General features: G+C 37.4%; 1 pseudogene across 1 annotated transcript in view; it reads right to left on the bottom strand.

Moving 5' to 3' along the window:
- LOC102143055 (coiled-coil domain-containing protein 144A) overlaps positions 1-22,912 on the bottom strand; it is a 119,772-nt pseudogene that overhangs the window by 43,348 nt on the left and 53,512 nt on the right. Inside the window, exons 9-12 of the transcript XR_012425376.1 lie at positions 21,934-22,070; positions 7,624-7,657; positions 7,200-7,341; positions 624-837 (exon numbers count right to left, since the gene is read on the bottom strand). The product of XR_012425376.1 is annotated as a coiled-coil domain-containing protein 144A (transcript). The remainder of the gene's footprint in view (positions 1-623; positions 838-7,199; positions 7,342-7,623; positions 7,658-21,933; positions 22,071-22,912) is intronic.

The raw sequence follows: 22,912 nt of genomic DNA, 5'->3' as shown, positions 1-22,912 counted from the left end.
GTGGTATGTATATGCTATATATATTCTGGGCTGGGCATGATGGCTCACTCCTTTAATACTAATGATTTGGGAGGCCAAGGCAGAAGGAATGCTTGAGGTCGGGAGTTGGAGATCATCCTGAGCAACATAGTGAGACCCTGTCTCTACAAAACACTTAAAAAGTTAGCCAAGCATGGGAATGTGCACCTGGAGTCCCAGCTACTTAGGATGCTGAGGCAGAGGATGGAGTTCAAGGCTGCAGGGAGGTATGGTCACACCAGTGAACTCCAGCCCCAGGCACAGAGTGAGACCCTGTGTCTACAAATAATAATAATGATAAAAGATGTTCCTTATATCATTAATTATAGATACAAGGTAATTTTAAAACCCAAATTACAATTTGTTAAATGAATAACAAGATTTTATATGGTGGACTTCTATATGGCTATTAAGACTGCAAAGAATATGCATTTATTTATTAGAAGAGTTCACAGTTAACCATTTGTTTTATTATTTCCAAGAATTTCATATTCCACAAAACCGAGGTTTCTCCCCCATTAATCCCAGGTGGTAAGTCAGCAATTACAAAAATTCTGATACATTATCTTTAGTATAAATATTTCTTTAGAACTAGAATATCATACCTCAAACTGTACAGCTGTTTCTCCAATTCAATTTTTTGAAGCTTTAACTGTAATTCTGTCTTTTTTGTTTCAGATAGCTCCTTTTGTAGTACACTGACCATATTTTCTGTTTGTTTAATTTTTACTGTAAGTTGTTCATAGTCATTATTCTTAAGTTTCAGTAAGTGTTCATAGAAACAAAATGTGTCTTGGATTCTTGATAGGCTAACAGAATCTGTGTCAGGGAGAAAACAAGGTGGAAATAAAATATATGAGTACTTTTTAGGGATAAAGGACTGTGCATTTTAACATTGTCTCCTTCATATATTGAACAAATATGCACTGAGTGTCTACAGTGTGGCATTCTACTAAGCTCTGCAGATAAAACAGACAAGACCTTTACTCTCATTTAGCCTTAAGTGTAGTGAGGAACAAAGACAACAAAAGTGACAATTATAAACTCAGACAGATGGTGTAAGAAAACAGAGTTCTATGATCACATAGGGGAATTTGATCTATAGTGGGCCCAGGGAAGATTTCCCTGCGGAAATGAAGGGTGAGAAGGAAGCAGTTAAGCAAAGGGGTAGAGAAGTATTCTAGCCAGTGGACAGCAGGTGCTGAAGCTCTGCTGCAATCTGCTTCTGGCCACGATGGACAGCAAGTACTGATTTACCTTCTTGCCTGAGACAACCAAAAAGAAAACAGACAAAATACATTCTACAATCATTTACCAGGCAGTGAACTTCAGGTAATGAAGACAATGATCCCCGTAAGACAGAAAACAAATGAAATTCATACCAACACTCCAGCTCCCTGCCTTCACAGAGTTTCCAGGCTACTGCACAGAGAGAAAAAACTGACATAGAGTCCACCAGATTCCCTGAGATGAGATGATGAAGCTGAGAGTCTGGTAAAGCCAAGGCAGGCAGAGATCACAAAACAGAACACCGGAAAGGAGGCAGAGTACAGGGAAAGAACACTGAAGATCTACAAAAATACCTCCTGGGCATCTAGCAGAGTAACAAACAGCACATGTGTTTCAGAAAACCGCCCCGGACCAAGGGGGAAAAACATCTAAAAAACACTGGAAAGAAACATGTCTGGTGCTCACAATGTGCCAAAAAGAGTGTCCATTCCCATGAGTGATGCTGGGAAAACTCAGACTTCGTATGGCAATGAATAGTCATCACAAAGATCTTGCCTCAGGAGCAGGAAATTCAACCAAATCATAAAAGCAAGATCAGAAAGATCGAGTTATTCATATGGAACTCAACTATATATTAAAATTAAGCTCAAGCAGATAGGCAGAGGCATGGAAGATTTTTTTAAGCAAACTACACTTGCAGAGATTCAAATTACAATGTCAAGAATGAAAGCTACAATGGATGGAAGTGAACACAGATTAGACATCACCAAACAGAAGATTCATAAATTTGAGACATCAGTGAACTATAAGAAAACTTCAAGCAGGAATAAGTCCCCAAAGAGGGAAAAAGAGAGACAGAAAGATAAAAAAAAGAATGGTCAAAACTTTCTAAATGTAAAGAAAACTACAATCCTACAAATCCAGAAGTATCTGGCTGGGAGAGAGGAAATGAAAGTATACCATTCTAATTTTCTTTTTTTTTAAATTTCAATAGGTTTTTGGGTAACAGGTGGTCCTTGGTTACATGAATAAGTTCTTTAGTGGTGGTTTCTGAGATTTTGGTGCACCCACCACCCAAGCAGCATACACTGTTTCTAATCCATAGTCTTTTATCCTTCACCTCCTCCCCCCACTTTTCCCCCCAAGTTCCCAACCTCCATTGTATTATTCTTATGCCCCTGCATCCTCACAGCATAGTTCCCACTTACAAGTGAGAACAGACAATGTTTGGGTTTTCATTCATAATTTTCTTATGCCATATATGATATGCCATAATACTTTTGAAGATGGACAGTGATAACTTAAAATCATATACTATACATTGTAGTGCAACCACTAAGATAGAAAAAAATAGTTATTGCTAATAAGCCATAAAAGGAAGATAAAAATAAATCACAAAAATTACTGGACTAATTGAGAAGAAGGCAGAAAAAGAAGAAAAGAGAACAAAGAACTGCGGGGACCAATGGAAATCAAACAGCATGATGACAGACAAACCTAACTGTATCAATAAGCACATTATACATGAAACTGGCCTAAAAATCTCAATTAAAATGCAGATTGTAAGGCTGGATAAAAATGCAAGAAGCTACTCCATGCTTCCTATAAAAAAAGTACTTTAAATGTAAAACACAAATTGTTCAAAAGGATGGAAAAAGATATATTAGGCTAAGAGTTGACAAAAGAAGCCTGAGAAGAAATGGCTACATTTATGCCAAAGTAGATTTCACAGAAAAAAAAACAAAAACCAGCTATAAACACTCATTTCCTAATGACTTAAAAAAGTTCAGGTAATCAAGAACATATAATCTTAAATGTTTGTGCACCTAATAACAGCTTCAAAGTATACGAGGTAAAGATCGATAGAAGAAATAGACAAATTCACACGTACAGTCTGAGATTTGAATATCACTTACTCAATAAGTGATAAAACTAGGGAGCAGCAAATCAGCAAGAATGGAGTAGACTGGAACAACACCATGCTTCTCAAGTACCCAGGGAGCACTTACCAAAACAGACCACATTCTAGGTTCTGCAATCAATCTTAATAAAAGAATTAAGTCAGAAGGATTTAAGTTATACAAAGTATGTTCCCTGACCACAAGGCAATCAAATCAGAAATCAGTAACAAAATATCTCATCAAAATATTCAAATATTTTAAAACAAAGTAACACACATCTAAATAACCCTAGGTCAAAGACATGATGCAAAGAGAAATTAGAGAGTATTTTGAACTGAATGAAAATGAAAATACTACATATCAGGATTTGTGGTACACAGTTAACAGTACTTAAAATTTTTTAGCACTAAACATCTATATTAGAAGACTCTCAAGTCAATGGTCTTGACTTCCTTAAGAAACTAAAAAAAGAGAAGAAACTAAAAAAGAAGAAGAAGAAGAAGAAATTAAACCCAAAGCAAGCAGAGGAAATGATATAATAAACGTCTGCTATGGTCTGACATTTGCATCCTCCCAGAACTCGTATGCTGAAACTTAATCACAGAGGTGATGTTATCAGAAGGTGGGGCTTCGTGGAGGTAATTAGCTCATGGGAGCCAAGCCTTCACGAATGGGATTAGTGCCCTTATGCAATAGACTCCAGAGGGCTCACTCACTTATTCTGCCATGTGAGGACAGGGATCTATGAACCAGGAATTGGTCCCTCACCAGACACCAAATCTGCCAGCACCTAGATCTTGGACTTTTGTGAAAAATCTATTTCTGTTGTTTATAAGTTACCCAGTCTATAGTATTTTGTTATAGCAGGCCAAACAGACCACAACATCAAAGATGAAACCAATAAAACAGAAAAACAATAGGAAAAAATCAGTAAAACCACACACTTTGATGAGGTCAATAAAAGTGATAAAACTCTATTCAGGTTGATCACAAAAAAGAAGATGCAAATTACAATTTCAGAAAAATAGTAATATGACATTTTTATAGATTCTACAGATACTAAAAGAACAGCAATATAATAAGGTGAGCTTTATGTGACTAAACATGACAACTTTGATAAAATGGACACTTTCCTTGAAAAACAAAAATTACCAAGGTTCAATCCAGAAGGAATAACCTGAACTGTCTTATAACTATAAAAGAAAATAGAGCATAAGGAACGCCTTCCTAGAAAGAAAACTCGAAGCCCAGATAGCTATGCTGGTGAATTCTACCAAATATTTAAGAAGTAATATAACAACTTTACACGACCTTTCCCCCACCCTCAAAAAAAAACAGAGGAGAAATACAACTCATTCTATCACTCTAGCATTACCCTGAACCAGAATCTGACAATGATATTACAAAAACAGAAAACTCCTTCATGAACATACATATAAAAATTTAACCAATTTCTCAAGAAACCAAGATATCCTCCTTTAGGTAAGCGAACAACCTCTGGTACAGCCATGCGATAATGAGCTGTCATGCCATGAGAAGACATGAAGGAACCACAGAGCCATATTACCAAGTGAAAGATGCCAGTCTAAAGGCTATACGCTGTCTGATACCAACTATATGACATTTTGGAAAAGGCAAAACTATAGATACCATAAAAAAAGTCAGTGGTTGCCAGGAGCTGGGGAGGGAAGGCGGGAGAAGATGAACAGATGAAGCACAAAGGAGTTTTAAAGCTCTGAAACTACTTTGGATAATACTACAGTGATAAATACATGTCCTCATACCTTTGTCCAAATTCACAGAATGTAAGACACTGAAACTGAACCCTAATATCAACTATGGACTTTGGGTGATTGTGATTATCAATTCAGGATCATCAATGAGATCAAGTGTACCACTCTGGTGAGGATATTGATAATTGTGGAGGCTGTGCACGTGTAGGGGCAGGGAGTACAGGGATAATCTCTGTGCCTTACTTTCAGTTTTGCTGTGAAGCTAAAACTAGTCTAAAAAATAGCCTTGGCCGGGAGTGGTGGCTCAAGCCTGTAATCCCAGCACTTTGGGAGGCTGAGATGGGTGGATCACGAGGTCAGGAGATCTAGACCATCCTGGCTAACACGGTGAAATCCCGTCTCTACTAAAAAAATACAAAAAACTAGCCAGGCGAGGTGGCGGGCGCCTGTAGTCCCAGCTACTCAGGAGGCTGAGGCAGGAGAATGGCGTAAACCCGGGAGGCGGAGCTTGCAGTAAGCTGAGATCTGGCCACTGCACTCCAGCTTGGGTGACAGAGCGAGACCCTGTGTCAAAAAAAAAAAAAAAAAAATAGCGTTTTAAAACTTTCTAAATAAAATCTTGGCAAATCCAATCCAATGATATATTAGAAGGATAATACATCATAAACAAGTGGGGTTTATCCCCAAATACAGGGTTGGTTTGACATTAAAACATCAGTTATTCACCACATTAAAAAACTAAAAGAGAAGAACCATATGATCATCTCAGTAGATAGAGGCATTTGATAAAACACAACATTCATTCCTGATTTAAAAATAAAAACTCATCTCAGTAACCAAAGAATACAAGGGAACGTCATCAGCATGATAAAGGACATCTCTGATAAACCTACAACTAACATGTGTCATGACGAAAAACTGAATACTTTCCCTGTAAGATCAGGAACGATACAGGAATGTCTCCTTTCACTATGTTAGCCAGCATTGTACTGAAGCCAGTGCAGTTAGGAAAGAAAAGAAAAGGAAAGCTACCTGAGTTGAAAGGAAGAAGTAAAACGTCTTTATTCACAATCATGATCACATAATAGGGATGGGTAAAATCCAACCTGTGGGGCAGCTTGTTATTTTTGCAAATAAAGTTTTATTGGAATGCAGCTGTGTTTTTTTAACATACGTACTGTCTACGGCTGGTCTCATACTACAATAGCAGAGTTGATTGGCTGTGACAGAGACCATTTTGTCACAAGTTTAAAATATTTACTATGTTTAACAGTTTGAAAATGAAAAGGTTTGACTACCTTTGGTGTATGTAAAAAAGCTGATTGAATCGAATCTCAATTTTAAAAGTTCATAAGCTACCCAGATTGGAAAAGACAGTTCACCAAAGAAGTTACACAGGTGGTAAATAAGCACATACAGGATGCTCAACATTATTAGTCTTTAGAGTAATGCATATTAAAACCATAATAATATGCATAATACATACCCATCAGAATGGCTAAAATTTCAAAATTAAAAAAACAGCAATAATAACAGCTTGTGATGATACAGAACAATAGGAAATGTCATATACTGCTGGTTGGAATGGAAAATCAATACAAATACTTTGGAAAACAATTTAGCAGTTTCTTAACAAAGAAATACAAAGGGACAGGAAGAGACTTTTTATGGATGATGAACATGTTAACTCTCTTGATTATGGTGATGGTTTCACATGTGCATACGATTGTGTATTTTACATACATGCAGTCTACCATATATCAGTTATACCTCACTGAAGCTATCAACTGCTGGAACAAACATCTAAGACACTAGGTGGGACACAGAGACAGAGAAGGGTAAAAATGACGCAGGATAAAGCTAAAGGATTCAGATCTCTAACCTTATAGCAATGAGAAGTAGTAGCTGAGTTATAAGCAAAGGAGTAACATGATCAGATCCGAAGTCTTAAAAATATATCATTATGAATGCAGAGTAGACCACGGTTTTAGGAGGTGGGCTATTCGAGAAAACAGTTCTAAGATTCCTAAGATTTCCACAGCATTCCAGGTGGAGAAAAAATGGTAACCTGACATTGGGGGAAGGAATAGGAGAGAAACAGAGTCAATAAAAAGACTGGGAGTGCCACTGACAATGAGAAAAGTACAGTGGAGTTAACATAGCTCTTTGGTGTAGAGTATAAGTTAGTTCTCTTTCTATTTTAACACTGAGCATATTTCTGAGATGAGCTTCACTATCACACATCAGTTCTCAGCAATGTATACACACATTACTGCAGGATACATCAAAAGCCTTTGCATTTATGCAATGGTCCTACCTTTACACTCCATTCCAAGTTGTTCAGTCAGCAACAAAAAATTCTCATAAGTAGAGTGAGATAACTCACAATCCTCTGAGGCCGTTTCAGATGGCCCCACTGAGTCAGCAAAGTCAGCCTCAGGATGTACTTGGTTTTTGACCTATAAGATAAATAACACTGTTTCAAAATGTCCTCAAAAGATTTATAGCATATGCTAAATGTACAGAAGTGGTATTTCTCCATTTTTTTTTAATGAGCAAAAACACAGGCACTTCTTTAAAGCAACAGATTGCTCTTAAAAGGTACTGTTATCAACAGCTACTGTTTCTTAATCACTTTTTCTAAGCAAACAGCTTTAGAACAAAACATCCTTTTTTATTTTACCTTTTAGAATGTGTTTTTTTTAACATAATATTTTAGATCATTTACTTTTTTACAATACCTTGTTCTTTTCATTAGATGTTTTATCTGCAGGCCTGAAAAAAGAAAAAATTCCTTTTAGAAAAATAGCAAAGATGTAAAATACAAAGAATAATACTATTGTTTTATCATATAAAATATCTGCATTTGTATTACTTCTATTCATCAAGTGTACAAGTAAATTTTTTTACAGGTAATGTAAAATATAGCAATCTTCTACAACAGACATTAAACTATAAACAGAAACAGTAACATTAAGGGATAAAGAAATTTACTACTAATAATATCATTACAAAGAATTAAATTTAGGTCAAGATTTCTGATAGTAAAACCAAAAGAAAAAAAGGTGTTACCTGCATTATGTGATAAAAATAAATATACTAGGGTCTTCTCATTGTTGTCCTTTTCAATAAAAACAAGCTTTTATGGGCACTAAAACCTATTTGGAAAATATTACTCACATTCTTATATAAGGGAAACCCCTTTTTAATGATGATATTAGTTAGCTTTTTCTTGACTTACTATGCAGGTACTATGCATCATTCTGAGTACTGTCCATGTGTCAAACTCATATAATCCTCATAACAATTCTGTGAGGTCAGTAACACATTAAGTATTTTATAAAGAAAGAAAATAGGCACAGAAGGGCCATGTGACTTTCCTCAGCCCATACAGCTGGCCAGTAGCAGACGCAGCACTCAAACCCAACAATTCTGCCCCAAAAACATGTGTTTCATGATATGCTGTGAAGGTAATATTTATTTTCAAGTGTTTTAAAGAGAAACGATAGCAGATGAAACCACATTGTCATTCCATTTCTGACTACAACTATAAATAATAATTTCAGAATCTTGCAATTTTTTTCTAATAAAACAACTTCATACAGAGGCAAGTTCAGAAACCTACTTTCAAAAAACTAAAAAGTATTTTTAATGAAATCCAACAACAGGTGTTCATTCATGTATTCACCCATTCATTCATCCATTCAACAAATAAATACTCATTGAGCACACAATACATGCTGATGGCAATGTTGGTCCAGGGGAACATGGTTTTGATACTTTAGAACTTTATAATCCATTGTGGGTCAACTTGATTAAATATTTTTTTAAAAAACTTTATAGGCCAGGCACAATGGCTCACGCCTGTAATCCCAGCACTTTGGGAGGCTGAGGCGGGTGGATCATGAGGTCAGGAGTTCAAGATCAGCCTGGCCAAGATGGTGAAACCTCGTCTCTACTAAAAATACAAAAATTAGCCAGGCGTGGTGGCAGGCATCTGCAATCCTAGCTACTCAGGAGACTGAGGCAGGAGAATTGCTTGAACCTGGAAGGCAGAGGTTGCACTGAGCCGAGATCGCACCACTGCACTCCAGCCTAGGTGACAGAGCAAGACTCTGTCACCAAAAAAAAAAAAAAAAAAAAAAAAAAAAAATCACTTTATAATCCAGAAGTAATAATCTGTGATAGATTGTCAACAGCAAGCTTTTCTAAAGTACTTGAACAAAATCTTCCCCTTCTCCTCAGAATCTAAACAACTATAAAGTTGATACACCTGACATTTTAGAGTACCTTAGCAGATCATACCTATTCATCAAGGGATGTTTAAATTCTATTCAGTATGGCCTAAGTGTTTGCATGTTTATTATCTCACAATTTAAAATAATCTGCATATGATAGTTTAAATTTTCAGTCACTATTTATATGTTCAGTTACACTAATATTTACATTTCTGAACCAATGGTGAAGGAACAAACTCTTACCATAAAACTCTACATGAATAAATACTCTAAGGACAATTAGTTTGCTAAAAATCTATAAAAGATAATGAATCAAGTTTTCAAACACTTAGACATACAAACAAAATTAAATCTCATAAACATGTTCTTCTTGTCCATATCGTTCCCAGCAGCATACAAATACACTCCAAAAGCTTCTATTTTAAAATAAAAAAGAAAGAAAATTCCCTTGAATCCCACATTCTTCTTCAGTTATCACTCATTTCTCTATTGCCTTTCCCAATAATGGTTCCCTCAAAGGGTGTCTATGCTTATCCACTACAGTCAGGGTTCCATGGCAATTATTTATTCAAACTGCTCCTTGTCAAAGTCACCAGCCCTCATCATAATCGGTCTTTCAACATTGATATAGTTGAGTATTCTCTAGCTTTGGCAGACTACACTATTCTATTTCCAGGAAAAATAATGACTGCAAATGTTCCTTCTCAGAGAAATAAAGAACTTATACATTTTAACTTATTTCATCCTCATCTATTTCACTTAAACTGCTGTCATCATCTCCTTGTAGCAGACCACGAGTTACTAAATTAGCCTTCTCAAACACTGGTGTAATCACAGACTATTTTGAGGTCCATTTTTTATTTTCATTTTTCTTTACTTCCTTGATATGTAACACAGTACCAGAAGTTAAAAAAATATATAAAAAGCCAATGTTTTATAATAATTCTACTGATAACGAATAAAAAAACAATTTTGTAAAATTCCAACTCTTCCCCATCTCAATTCATTAATTTAAAAAACACAGTTGGGGGGGCGCACCCAAGATGGCCGAATAGGAACAGCTCCAGCCTCCAGCTCCCAGCGTGAGTGACACAGAAGACGGGTGATTTCTGCATTTTCAACTGAGGTACTGGGTTCATCTCACTGGGGAGTGCCGGACATTCGGTGCTGGTCAGCTGGTGCAGCCCAAGCAGTGAGAGCTGAAGCAGGGTGAGGCATCGCCTCACCTGGGAAGCACAAAGTGGAAGGGAATCCCTTTTCCTAGCCAAGGGAAACTGAGACACACAACACCTGGAAAATCGGGTAACTCACACCCTAATACTATGCTTTACCAAGGGTCTTAGCAAACGGCACACCAAGAGATTATATCCCACACCTGGCCCAGAGGGTCCCATGCCCACGGAGCCTCCCTCATTGCTAGCACAGCAGTCTGAGATTTAACTGTAAGGTGGCAGTGAGGCTGGGGGAGGGGTGCCTGCCATTGCTGAGGCTTAAGTAGGTAAACAAAGCCACCAGGAAGCTCGAATTGGGTGGAGCCCACCGCAGCTCAAAGAGGCTGGCCTGCCTCTATAGACTCCTCCTCTGGGGACAGGGCATAGCTAAACAAAAAGCAGCAGAAACCTCAGCAGAGGTAAATGCCCCTGTCTGATAGCTTTGAAGAGAGCAGTGGATCTCCCAGCATGGAGGTTGAGATCTGAGAATGCACAGACTGCCTGCTCAAGTGGGTCCCTGACCCCTGAGTAGCCTAACTGGGAGACGTCCCCCACTAGGTGCAGACCGACACCTCACACATCACACGGCGTGGTATACCCCTGAGACGAAGCTTCCAGAACAAGAATCAGACAGCAACACTCGCTGTGCAGCAATATTCTGTCTTCTGCAGCCTCTGCAGCTGATACCCTGGAAAACAGGGTCTGGAGTGGACTTCAAGCAAACTCCAACAGACCTACAGCTGAGGGTCCTGACTGTTAGAAGGAAAACTAACAAACAGAAAGGAAACCCACACCAAAAACCCATCTGTACGTCACCATCATCAAAGACCAAAGGCAGATAAAACCACAAAGATGGGGAAAAAGCAGTGCAGAAGAGCTGGAAATTCAAAAATTCAGAGCATGTGTCCCCCTCCAAAGGAACGCAGCTCATCACCAGCAACGGAACAAAGCTGGATGGAGAATGACTTTGACGAGTTGAGAGAAGAAGGCTTCAGTCCATCAAACTTCTCAGAGCTAAAGGAGGAACTACGTAACCAGCGCAAAGAAACTAAAAACCTTGAAAAAAGAATGGATGAATGGGTATCTAGAATAATCAATGCAGAGAAGACCTTAAAAGAACTAATAGAGATGAAAACCATAACACGAGAACTATGTGACAAATGCACAAGCTTCAGTAACTGATTTGATCAACTGGAAGAAAGAGTATCAGCGATTGAAGATCAAATGAATGAAATGAAGCAAGAAGAGAAGTGTGGAGAAAGAAACAGTAAAAAGAAATGAACAAAGCCTCCAAGAAGTATGGGATTATGTGAAAAGACCAAATCTACGTCTGATTGGTGTGCCTGAAAGTGACGGCGAAAACGGAACCAAGTTGGAAAACACTCTGCAGGGTATCATCCAGGAGAACTTTCCCAACCTAGTAGGGCAGGCCAACATTCAAATCCAGGAAATACAGAGAACGCCACGAAGATACTCCTCGAGAAGAGCAACTCCAAGACACATAATTGTCAGATTCACCAAAGTTGAAATGAAGGAAAAGATGTTAAGGGCAGCCAGAGAGAAAGGTTGGGCTACACACAAAGGGAAGCCTGTCAGACTAACAGCAGATCTCTTGGCAGAAACTCTCCAAGCCAGAAGAGTGGGGGGGCCAATATTCAACATTCTTCAAGAAAAGAATTTTCAACCCAGAATTTCATATCCAGCCAAACTAAGTTTCATAAGTGAAGGAGAAATAAAATCCTTTACAGACAAGCAAATGCTTAGAGATTTTGTCACCACCAGGCCTGCCCTACAAGAGATCCTGAAGGAAGCACTAAACATGGAAAGGAACAACAGGTACCAGCCATTGCAAAAACATGTCAAAATGTAAAGTCCATCGATGCTACGAAGAAACTGCATCAACTAGCGAGCAAAATAACCAGTTAATATCATAATGACAGGATCAAGTTCACACATAACAATATTAACCTTAGATGTAAATGGACTAAATGGTCCAATTAAAAGACACAGACTGGCAAACTGGATAAAGAGTCAAGACCCATCACTTTGCTGTATTCAGGAGACCCATCTCACATGCAGAGACACACATAGGCTCAAAATAAAGGGATGGAGGAAGATCTACCAAGCAAATGGAAAACAAAAAAAAACAGGGGTTGCAATCCTAGTCTCTGATAAAACAGACTTTAAACCATCAAAGATCAAAAGAGACAAAGAAGGCCATTACATAATGGTAAAGGGATCAATTCATCGGGAAGAGTTAATATCCTAAATATATATGCACCCAATAGAGGAGCACCCAGATTCATAAAGCAAGTACTTAAGAGACTTACAAAGAGACTTAGACTCCCATACAATAATAATGGGAGACTTTAACACCCCACTGTCAACATTAGACAGATCAATGAGACAGAAAGTTAACAAGGATATCCAGGAATTGAACTCAACTCTGCACCAAGCGGACCTAATAGATATCTACAGAACTCTCCACCCCAAATCAACAGAATATACATTCTTCTCAGCACCACATCGCACTTATTCCAAAATTGACCACATAATTGGAAGTAAAGCACTCCTCAGCAAATGTACAAGAACAGAAATTGTAACAAACTGTCTCTCAGACCACAGTGCAATCAAACTAGAACTCAGGACTAAGAAACTCAATCAAAACCACTCAACTACATGGAAACTGAACAACCTGCTCCTGAATGACTACTGGGTACATGATGAATGAAGGCAGAAATAAAGATGTTATTTGAAACCAATGAGAACAAAGATACAACATACCAGAATCCCCGGGGCACATTTAAAGCAGTGTGCAGAGGGAAATTTATAGCACTAAATGCCCACATGAGAAAGCTGGAAAGATCTAAAATTGACACTCTAGCAACACAATTAAAAGAACTAGAGAAGCAAGAGCAAATGCATTCAAAAGCTAGCAGAAGGCAAGAAATAACTAAGATCAGAGCAGAACTGAAGGAGATAGAGACACAAAACACCCTCCAAAAAATCAATGAATCCAGGAGTTGGTTTTTGAAAAGATCAACAAAATTGATAGACTGCTAGCAAGACTAATAAAGAAGAAAAGAGAGAAGAATCAAATAGATGCAATAAACAATGATAAAGGGGATATCGCCACTGACCCCACAGAAATACAAACTACCATCAGAGAATACTATAAACACCTCTATGTAAATAAACTAGAAAATCTAGAAGAAAAGGATAATTTCCTGGACACTTACACTCTCCCAAGACTAAACCAGGAAGAAGTTGAATCCCTGAATAGACCAATAGCAGGCTCTGAAATTGAGGCAATAATTAATAGCCTACCAACCAAAAAAAGTCCAGGACCAGATGGATTCACAGCTGATTTCTACCAGAGGTACAAGGAGGAGCTGGTACCATTCCTTCTGAAACTATTCCAATCAATAGAAAAAGAGGGAATCCTCCCTAACTCATTTTATGAGGCCAACATCATCCTGATACCAAAGCCTGGCAGAGACACAACAAAAAAAGAGAATTTTAGACCAATATCCCTGATGAACATCGATGCAAAAATCCTCAATAAAATACTGGCAAACCGAATCCAGCGGCACATCAAAAAGCTTATCCACCATGATCAAGTGGGCTTCATCCCTGGGATGCAAGGTTGGTTCAACATATGCAAATCAATAAACATAATCCAGCATATAAACAGAACCAAAGACAAAAACCACATGATTATCTCAATAGATGCAGAAAAGGCCTTTGACAAAATTCAACAGCCCTTCATGCTAAAAACTCTTAATAAACTCGGTATTGATGGAACATATCTCAAAATAATAAGAGCTATTTATGACAAACCCACAGCCAATATCATACTGAATGGGCAAAAACTGGAAGCATTCCCTTTGAAAACTGGCACAAGACAGGGATGCCCTCTCTCACCACTCCTATTCAACATAGCATTGGAAGTTCTGGCCAGGGCAATCAGGCAAGAGAAAGAAATCAAGGGTATTCAGTTAGGAAAAGAAGAAGTCAAACTGTCCCTCTTTGCAGATGACATGATTGTATATTTAGAAAACCCCATCATCTCAGCCCAAAATCTCCTTAAGCTGATAAGCAACTTCAGCAAAGTCTCAGAATACAAAATCAATGTGCAAAAATCACAAACATTCTTATACACCAGTAACAGACAAACAGAGAGCCAAATCATGAATGAACTTCCATTCACAATTGCTTCAAAGAGAATAAAATACCTAGGAATCCAACTTACAAGGGATGTGAAGGACCTCTTCAAGGAGAACTACAAACCACTGCTCAGTGAAATAAAAGAGGACACAAACAAATGGAAGAACATTCCATGCTCATGGATAGGAAGAATCAATATCATGAAAATGGCCAAACTGCCCAAGGTAATTTACAGATTCAATGCTATCCCCATCAAGCTACCAATGAGTTTCTTCACTGAATTGGAAAAACCTGCTTTAAAGTTCATATGGAACCAAAAAAGAGCCCACATCGCCAAGACAATCCTAAGTCAAAAGAACAAAGCTGGAGGCATCATGCTACGTGACTTCAAACTATACTATAAGGCTACAGTAACCAAAACAGCATGGTACTGGTAAGAAAACAGAGATATAGACCAATGGAACAGAACAGAGTCCTCAGAAATAATACCACACATCTACAGCCATCTGATCTTTGACAAAGCTGAGAAAAACAAGAAATGGGGAAAGGATTCCCTATTTAATAAATGGTGCTGGGAAAATTGGCTAGCCATAAGTAGAAAGCTGAAACTGGATCCTTTCCTTACTCCTTATACGAAAATTAATTCAAGATGGATTAGAGACTTAAATGTTAGACCTAATACCATAAAAACCCTAAAAGAAAACCTAGGTAATACCATTCAGGACATAGGCATGGGCAAGGACTTCATGTCTAAAACACCAAGAGCAACGGCAACAAAAGCCAAAATTGACAAATGGGATCTAATTAAACTACAGAGCTTCCGCACAGCAAAAGAAACTACCATCAGAGTGAACAGGCAAACTACAGAATGGGAGAAAATTTTTGCAATCTACTCATCTGACAAAGGGCTAATATCCAGAACCTACAAAGAACCCAAACAAATTTACAAGAAAAAAACAAACAACTCCATCAAAAAGTGGGCAAAGGATATGAACAGACATTTCTCAAAAGAAGACATTCATACAGCCAACAGACACATGAAAAAATGTTCGTCATCACTGGCCATCAGAGAAATGCAAATCAAAACCACAATGAGATACCATCTTACACCAGTTAGAATGGCGATCATTAAAAAGTCAGGAAACAACAGGTGCTGGAGAGGATGTGGAGAAATAGGAACACTTTTACACTGTTGGTGGGACTGTAAACTAGTTCAACCATTATGGAAAACAGTATGGCGATTCCTCAAGGACCTAGAACTACAAGTACCATATGACCCAGCCATCCCATTACTGGGTATATACCCAAAGGATTATAAATCATGCTACTATAAAGACACATGCACACGTATGTTCATTGCGGCACTATTCACAATAGCAAAGACTTGGAATCAACCCAAATGTCCATCAGTGACAGACTGGATTAAGAAAATGTGGCACATATACACCATGGAATACTACGCAGCCATCAAAAAGGATGAGTTTGTGTCCTTTGTAGGGACATGGATGCAGCTGGAAACCATCATTCTCAGCAAACTATTGCAAGAACAGAAAACCAAACACCACATATTCTCACTCATAGGTGGGAATTGAACAATGAGATCACTTGGACACAGGAAGGGGAGCATCACACACCGGGTCCTATTGTGGGGAGGGGGTGGGGGGGAAGGATAGCATTAGGAGATACCTAATGTAAATGACGAGTTAATGGGTACAGCGCACCAATATGGCACATGTATACATATGTAACAAACCTGTACATTGTGTACATGTACCCTAGAACTTAAAGTATTAAAAAAAACACAGTTATGAATTACTAACAACATATAAAGAAATATATATTTCCTGCCTCAAAAACCATGTAATATGCAATTATGATACAATGTGTAGTTTAAGAGTTGATATATGAAAAGTTATATTTTAACACAAGGAAGGCATTACAGAAGAGGCAAAATACAAGAGGAGTTTACCAGGGAAAAACAGAGAAAACTACTGCACTTGGAGAGTGGAATGAGAGCACAAAGATTAGTCCCATGGAGTCTAGGTGTTTCCTAGGAACTTGAATGGAAAAGTGTAAAACACAAGGAAAGTAAGAATGGAAGATGAATGCTACATTAAAAAGCTGGAGTCAGCTGGGCGCGGTGGCTCATGCCTGTAATCCTAGCACTTTGGGAGGCTGAGGCAGGTGGATCATGAGGTCAATAGATCAAGACCATCCTGGCCAACATGGTGAAATCCCGTCTCTACTAAAAATACAAAAATTAGCTGGGCTTGGTGGCGCACCTGTAGTTCCAGCTGCTCAGGAGGCTGAGGCAGGAGAATTGCTTGAACCCGGGAGCCAGAGGTTGCAGTGAGCTGAGATCGCCACCACACTCCAGCCCTGCGAAAGAGTGAGACTCCATCACAGAGGGAAAAAAAAAAAGCTGGAGTCCACTGGACACAGGCAATGACTCTTACACATGAAACTCATATTTAGATCTGTGCTATGTTTTGGGTTTTGTTTTTTAAATATAATAATGTTTAAACAGTTTAAACAAAGTTTTAAAAATAACAGGCACATATTACATGAAAGAAATCAGGAAAATGTCTTGGGAAGAAAAAAATCTTACTGTTAAAATTCCTAAATGTTATTATAGTCATTATATATAGTTCAAAAATAGCAATATTCTGATTAGTTATAACAGTTTGTTTGAAAATAAAATAATTTGATAAATTTCCTACATGTTTAGTCTAGTATTAATCTTAATATAAAAAGCTGGATTTGTCAGCAGAACATTATAATTTTTTTAATGAAGTAAACACACATTATATCACTATCATTGCATGGAACAGAATGTGAACCAAAAAAAAGATTAAGGAATAAAAAAAGAATATTGCTATCGTATAACTACATACATTAACAAAGAGACAAACATTTCCCACTGGAGATTATGTTAGGAGTTTAGCAGAAGTCTCTGAAAATAAAAACTGAAACAAAACTAATAATTGCTTTTTGTTTGTTTTTAACTATGTACAGAATTCTTCTGGTTAAGATTAAGCATCAAAAAAAAAAAAAACCCAAAAAAAAAAAACGGATCTTCCTGAGAGCAATTATTAAACAATTCCTCTTGACCCACACTTCTAAATTAAGTCTACAGTTCTGGAATATGAAATCATTTTCATTTTAAACATAGTTGATGGAAGGCAACTTTTAAACAGAAAACTGCAGTTTAAAGTTGCCTCAAACTTAGGAAAGAACTGACCTGTAGCCATGGTAGTAACAAGCAACCACCCACAGCCAGTTGTAAATACAGTCAATCAATCAGTGACCATTGGCCTCTCTCACCAACCAGTATCAATGTGGGCCACTTGCTTCTGAAAGACAGCCAATCAAACACAAACTCACTCCAATCCACAAGCCTGGGAGTGTTAACCAACCCACAGCAGCCTTGCTCGGACAGCCATGTTTCTCCAGATGATGTCAACCCTCTTATGCCACTGAGAGTCCGCCAATCCTTCAAGTCTGCTCCTCCCACAACCCTATGTAAGATCAACAGCTGCTCTGTCAGAATACAGAGTGCCTGATGAGCATAACTCTCTTCTAGAAAGCTATACATTCCAAATTGGTCTTTTAACTTCAAATACTGAAGGTTCATAATCACTTGGAAACAATCTTTAAGTCCATCAAATTTACCACCCTTATATTTAATTTTCTTTATAAATTACCAGTGAAATTTGTAACTCCTTTGATCCATTTTATCGTAAGTAAAACTATCATGATTATTAGTAAAAGTATAGTGAGTAACCACAATATTGAGCTTTTCTCTCTAAATGGAAAACTATTAACATAAAGAATGTAGCTTATTATGAAGAGCCAAAAAATCCAAAAATGCATATAATTGCTAGGCAAAAGTGTTAGAATGAGCCAATGTCAAATCTTTTTTTTTTCTTTTTTTTACGTGAGAAACAGTCTAATGTTTAAAACAATATGCTGAAGGGTAAACTCCACTTGCTCATATAATAAATATTTATTGAGTAGAAACTTATTGCAAGTTAGGCCCTACTCCTACTGATGCGAGTGAAATAAACACAATAACAGTACATAGATTAGGCAAAATATACAATGTTAGGGGAGAAAAACTAAAGCAGGAAAATGAAATGTTTACAGGTTTGAGAGGAGGGGTGGTGGGAATTTTAGGATGGCCAGAAAAGTCCTTACTGAGAAAGTGGCTTTGAAGTAAAGAACTGAAGGAATGGAAAGAGAAAGCCAGGAGGCTAGCTGAGGAAAAGGCATCCCAGACACACACAGGGAACTGCCCAGTACAGACGTGTGCCTGGAGTTTTTACGCAATAGTGATATAGATAAGGAAGAGCAAGAAGTTCAGCGTGGCTGAAGCAGAGAAAAGGGAATAAGAAACAGAAGTTTAAGTGCGAGAGGTAATGGGGCATATTGTGTGTTGCCTTCTAGGTATGAGGAGGAACCCTGACACATACTCGGAGTGAAATAAGAGGCAATCAGATGGGTCTGAGCAGAGGAACAACATCATCTGACTTAGGTTTTAAATACGGCCACTGAGTTAAGGATTGATGAAAAGAGGATTCTTTTAAAAAACAGAAAGACCAATTAACAGTCTATTACACTCATCTAGATAGCAGATGGTGGTGGCTTGGACATGAAAGCTATGACTGGCTTCTGGATATATTCTTCAGGTACTCCTGACAAGATCTGCTGATAGACTAGATGTGAGGTGTCAGAGAGAGAGGTGAGTCAAGGATGACACCTTGGTTTCTAGCAGAGCAATTGCAAGAGTTACCATTAATGCAAACAGGAGACTATGAGAGGGGTAGGTATGAGAAAGAAAAAATCGGTACTCCAATCTTGGGCCTGATAAGTTTGTGATACCCAACAGTTCATGACCAACCAAACAGAGATGTCAAGTACGTAGGTTGGTATAGAAGTCTGGAATTAAGGAGAGAGATCTAGGCTGCAGACGCGCATTTGAAAATCATTAGCACACACAAGGTAGTAAAAGTCGTGAGAGGAAAGTCATGAGTCCTGGGACATATCAATGTGTAAAAGGTGGGATATGAGAATAAAGCAAAACAGACTACGACAGATGAAATAGAAAGGCAAGAAGAAAAGCCAGGAGAGCGAGTGAGATCCTGAAAGCCAAGTGAAGATACTGTTATGGAGAAGAGAGTTTTCCATTGGATCCAATATTGTTGACAGGTTAAATAAAATGAGATCTAAGGAAACAATGTCTAGATTTACAAATCAGTGGTAAATTTGAGAACAACAATCTTGGAAGAGTGGTGGGAGTGAAAATTACTGGTGTCTGCTCAAGAGTGAATGGACAGGAAATCTGAATCCACGAGTATAAACCATTCTTTCAAGGCCAACATACCTAGGGGCATGACTGTAGATGATCTAATTTTCTTCTTGTTTAGCTGTATTTTTCAATTCTTATATAACTATATACTATATTTTTACCCTTTAAAAGTTTTTAAAATTATATCTATATGACATTTTTGAAATGCCAGATGAAGGTATTAAATAACAAATTCATTAACTCATAAAACCAAAAAGCCTCTTGAACATTACTAGATTATATAAGCTGATTATCATTTTGCTCCTGCTTACACATAAAGACCAAGGAAGACTAAAAGTTTCAGAAGAAGTATTTCTTGCTTAATAAAAAGCATCTAATTCTAGAATATTTTATACTCATCAAATATACAAAATAATAGTCAAAATATGGAATTCTATAATAAGAATAAAAGGGGACGAGTGCAGAAAATAATCTTATTTTGTAAACCAAATTTGTTGAAATTATATGAAGCCACTGTTGAAAAATATGGTGTGTTTCCTACTGAAATACATTATCTTTTAACAGGAAGGATAATGGCAAGCATGTAGGGTACCTTTAAAAAGAGGATTCACTGCATAACAGCACCTTGGTTTTAGCCCAAGGATCAGCAAATTGGTGCTTGTAAGCCAAATCCAGCCCACTGCCTGTTTTCATAAGGAAATTTCCTTGAAACACAGCCACACTTATTCACTTTACAATTCACAAAGCTTAAAATATTTACTAACTGGCTCTTTACAAAAAGAGCCGTCCAACTCTTGGTTCAGTAGATCTGAGATCCTCTGATATATTTTAGTAAGTTTTACCCAATATATTGAAATGCTTATACGGAATATGAATCCCCATGTGCAATCTCTTGGCAATATTCAAGTTAATTTGAGGATCTGGTATTTCAGCACTCACACATTGAGAACAAAAAACAAAAATTGTAATAACTAGCAATTCTGTTGCACACAAGGTACAGTGTCAATGTAGCATGTAGCTAGCTGCTTCTTATAACTCAGCAGATATTACAAGAATTCCAACAAAACTGGCTTAAGATGTGTCATCAAACTAAAGTCTTTAAATATACTTTAATTTTGAAATAATCAGTACAGTCCAGGTCTAACAACTTCATTTATCAAAATGATTGCATACTACATTATTTTCTGGGAATGACAACTATACCATTTCTTTATTGCTAAGGATTTAGGCTATCTCCAACTTTTTGATATTACAATGCTATAATAAATATCCTTATACATAAGTATATATGTAACATATATAAATATCCTTAACATATCATATATACTTAATATTATATATATTTAACATATTAACCTATTGTATATTATATATTATATTGTATATTATATACTACATGTAATAAATGTCCTTAACAAATATGTGTATGTGTTTACACAAGTCATATTTTCCTGTAGGATCTTGTCCCAAAAGTGAAGTTGTTAGGTTAAAGAAGTGACATATTTGAAATTTTGATACATGCTACTAAATTACCCTGGAAAAAGGATTCATCAATTTCATTTAACAGCAGTGTATGAAAATGCCATCTTCACATTTGCCAATATTTCCTATTTTTTAAGTAAAATATCAATATGATTGGAAAATATGGTATTTCATTGTTCATTTACATTTTTCTGATAACCAAGGAAGGCTTAATATCCTAGTAAAAGTATAAAATTTGTTCATCATGAATATTAGCCCAAATTTGGATTCATTTCATAGCACATAATTGTCTCCTGTTTTTGTTGTTGTTGTTGTTGTTGTTGTTGTTTTGAGATGGAGTTTCACTCTTTTGCCCAGGCTGGAGTGCAATGGCGTGATCACAGCTCACTGCAACCTCCACCTCCTGAGTTAAAGCAATTCCCCTGCCTCAGGCTCCTAAGTAGCTGGGATTACAGGCATGCACCACTACACTTGGCTAATTTTGTATTTTTGTTAGAGGTGGGGTTTCATCATGTTGGTCAGGCTGGTCTTGAACTCCTGACCTCAGATGATTCACCTGCCTTGGCCTCCCAAAGTGCTGGGATGACAGGTGTGAGCCATCGCGCCTGGCCAAATGTCTCCTGTTAAATGTTGCTATAGGCTTACCTGTCATGCCCTTTCTTCTTCTTCCTAGGAAACTGCTGATTTAGTCCATCATCATTATTGCCAGCAGCAGCACCATGAGCTGGGTTTCCTGATAATTCTGTGCTATTACTTCTCTGCTTTTCCACTTCTTCTTCAACCTTGAGTGAGAGTTTGATGATAAGGACAAGTGTTACTGCTTTATTCAATGCAAATAACTTTTTTCTGTTTTCATTGATTTCATCACTTGACTCAGTTTAATTATCATAATTTTAGTCATTAAAATATTTGGTGTTTAATTTGATCATATCTGGAACTATCATCATATAATTGTAATTGTTATAATTTTATCATCAACATTTTTGTAAAGTTGGCTTCATTTCTGTTTCAATGAATGAGACAGAATTTTCCAAAATTTAAACAAGGGCCCTTCTTAATTTTGTGCTTTTATTCCCAACCACCCTGCACTATGTATTATGAATTTTTACCTCATTTGACTGGCACAAATACAGAAATAAGAAGACAAAGACACAAAGCATGTCTTCTTCTGTCTTTGCCACTTGGCTTTCACATTAAACAGCCAGATTGAGAGGATACAACACTGTGGGGCTTTAGGAACAGAAAGGAAGCTTCCCCTTTTCTGCACTAAGCTATTCTTTTCTTCCACTAACTTTTGTCTTTTTTTTTTTCATTTGAATCCTGGGATATCAAAAAGGTAAAGGAGCTTACTGAAATACAAGTCCACTGCAACACAAAAAGCAGAGTGAAACTGCTGAGTTGGTGTGGAATTCTGAAAATGAGATGCTTCCCAAATTTCACATTCAATAGCCATAAAAATCTATAGCTGGAGGATATACAGTATAAGAATCTACTTTAGCCCACTGTCTATTGATGACTGGGCTAAACCCAAAAAAGAGTAAATGATAGATCCAAGCACCTAAAGTGCCATTACCTAGCATTTTGTGGCACCAAAAGAAACGATACAATTCCATAATGCTGAATC

The sequence above is a fragment of the Macaca fascicularis genome, chromosome 16 (genome assembly GCF_037993035.2).
Source record: "Macaca fascicularis isolate 582-1 chromosome 16, T2T-MFA8v1.1".
Taxonomy (NCBI): domain Eukaryota; kingdom Metazoa; phylum Chordata; class Mammalia; order Primates; family Cercopithecidae; genus Macaca; species Macaca fascicularis.
This window is presented reverse-complemented; position numbering and strand designations above follow the sequence as displayed.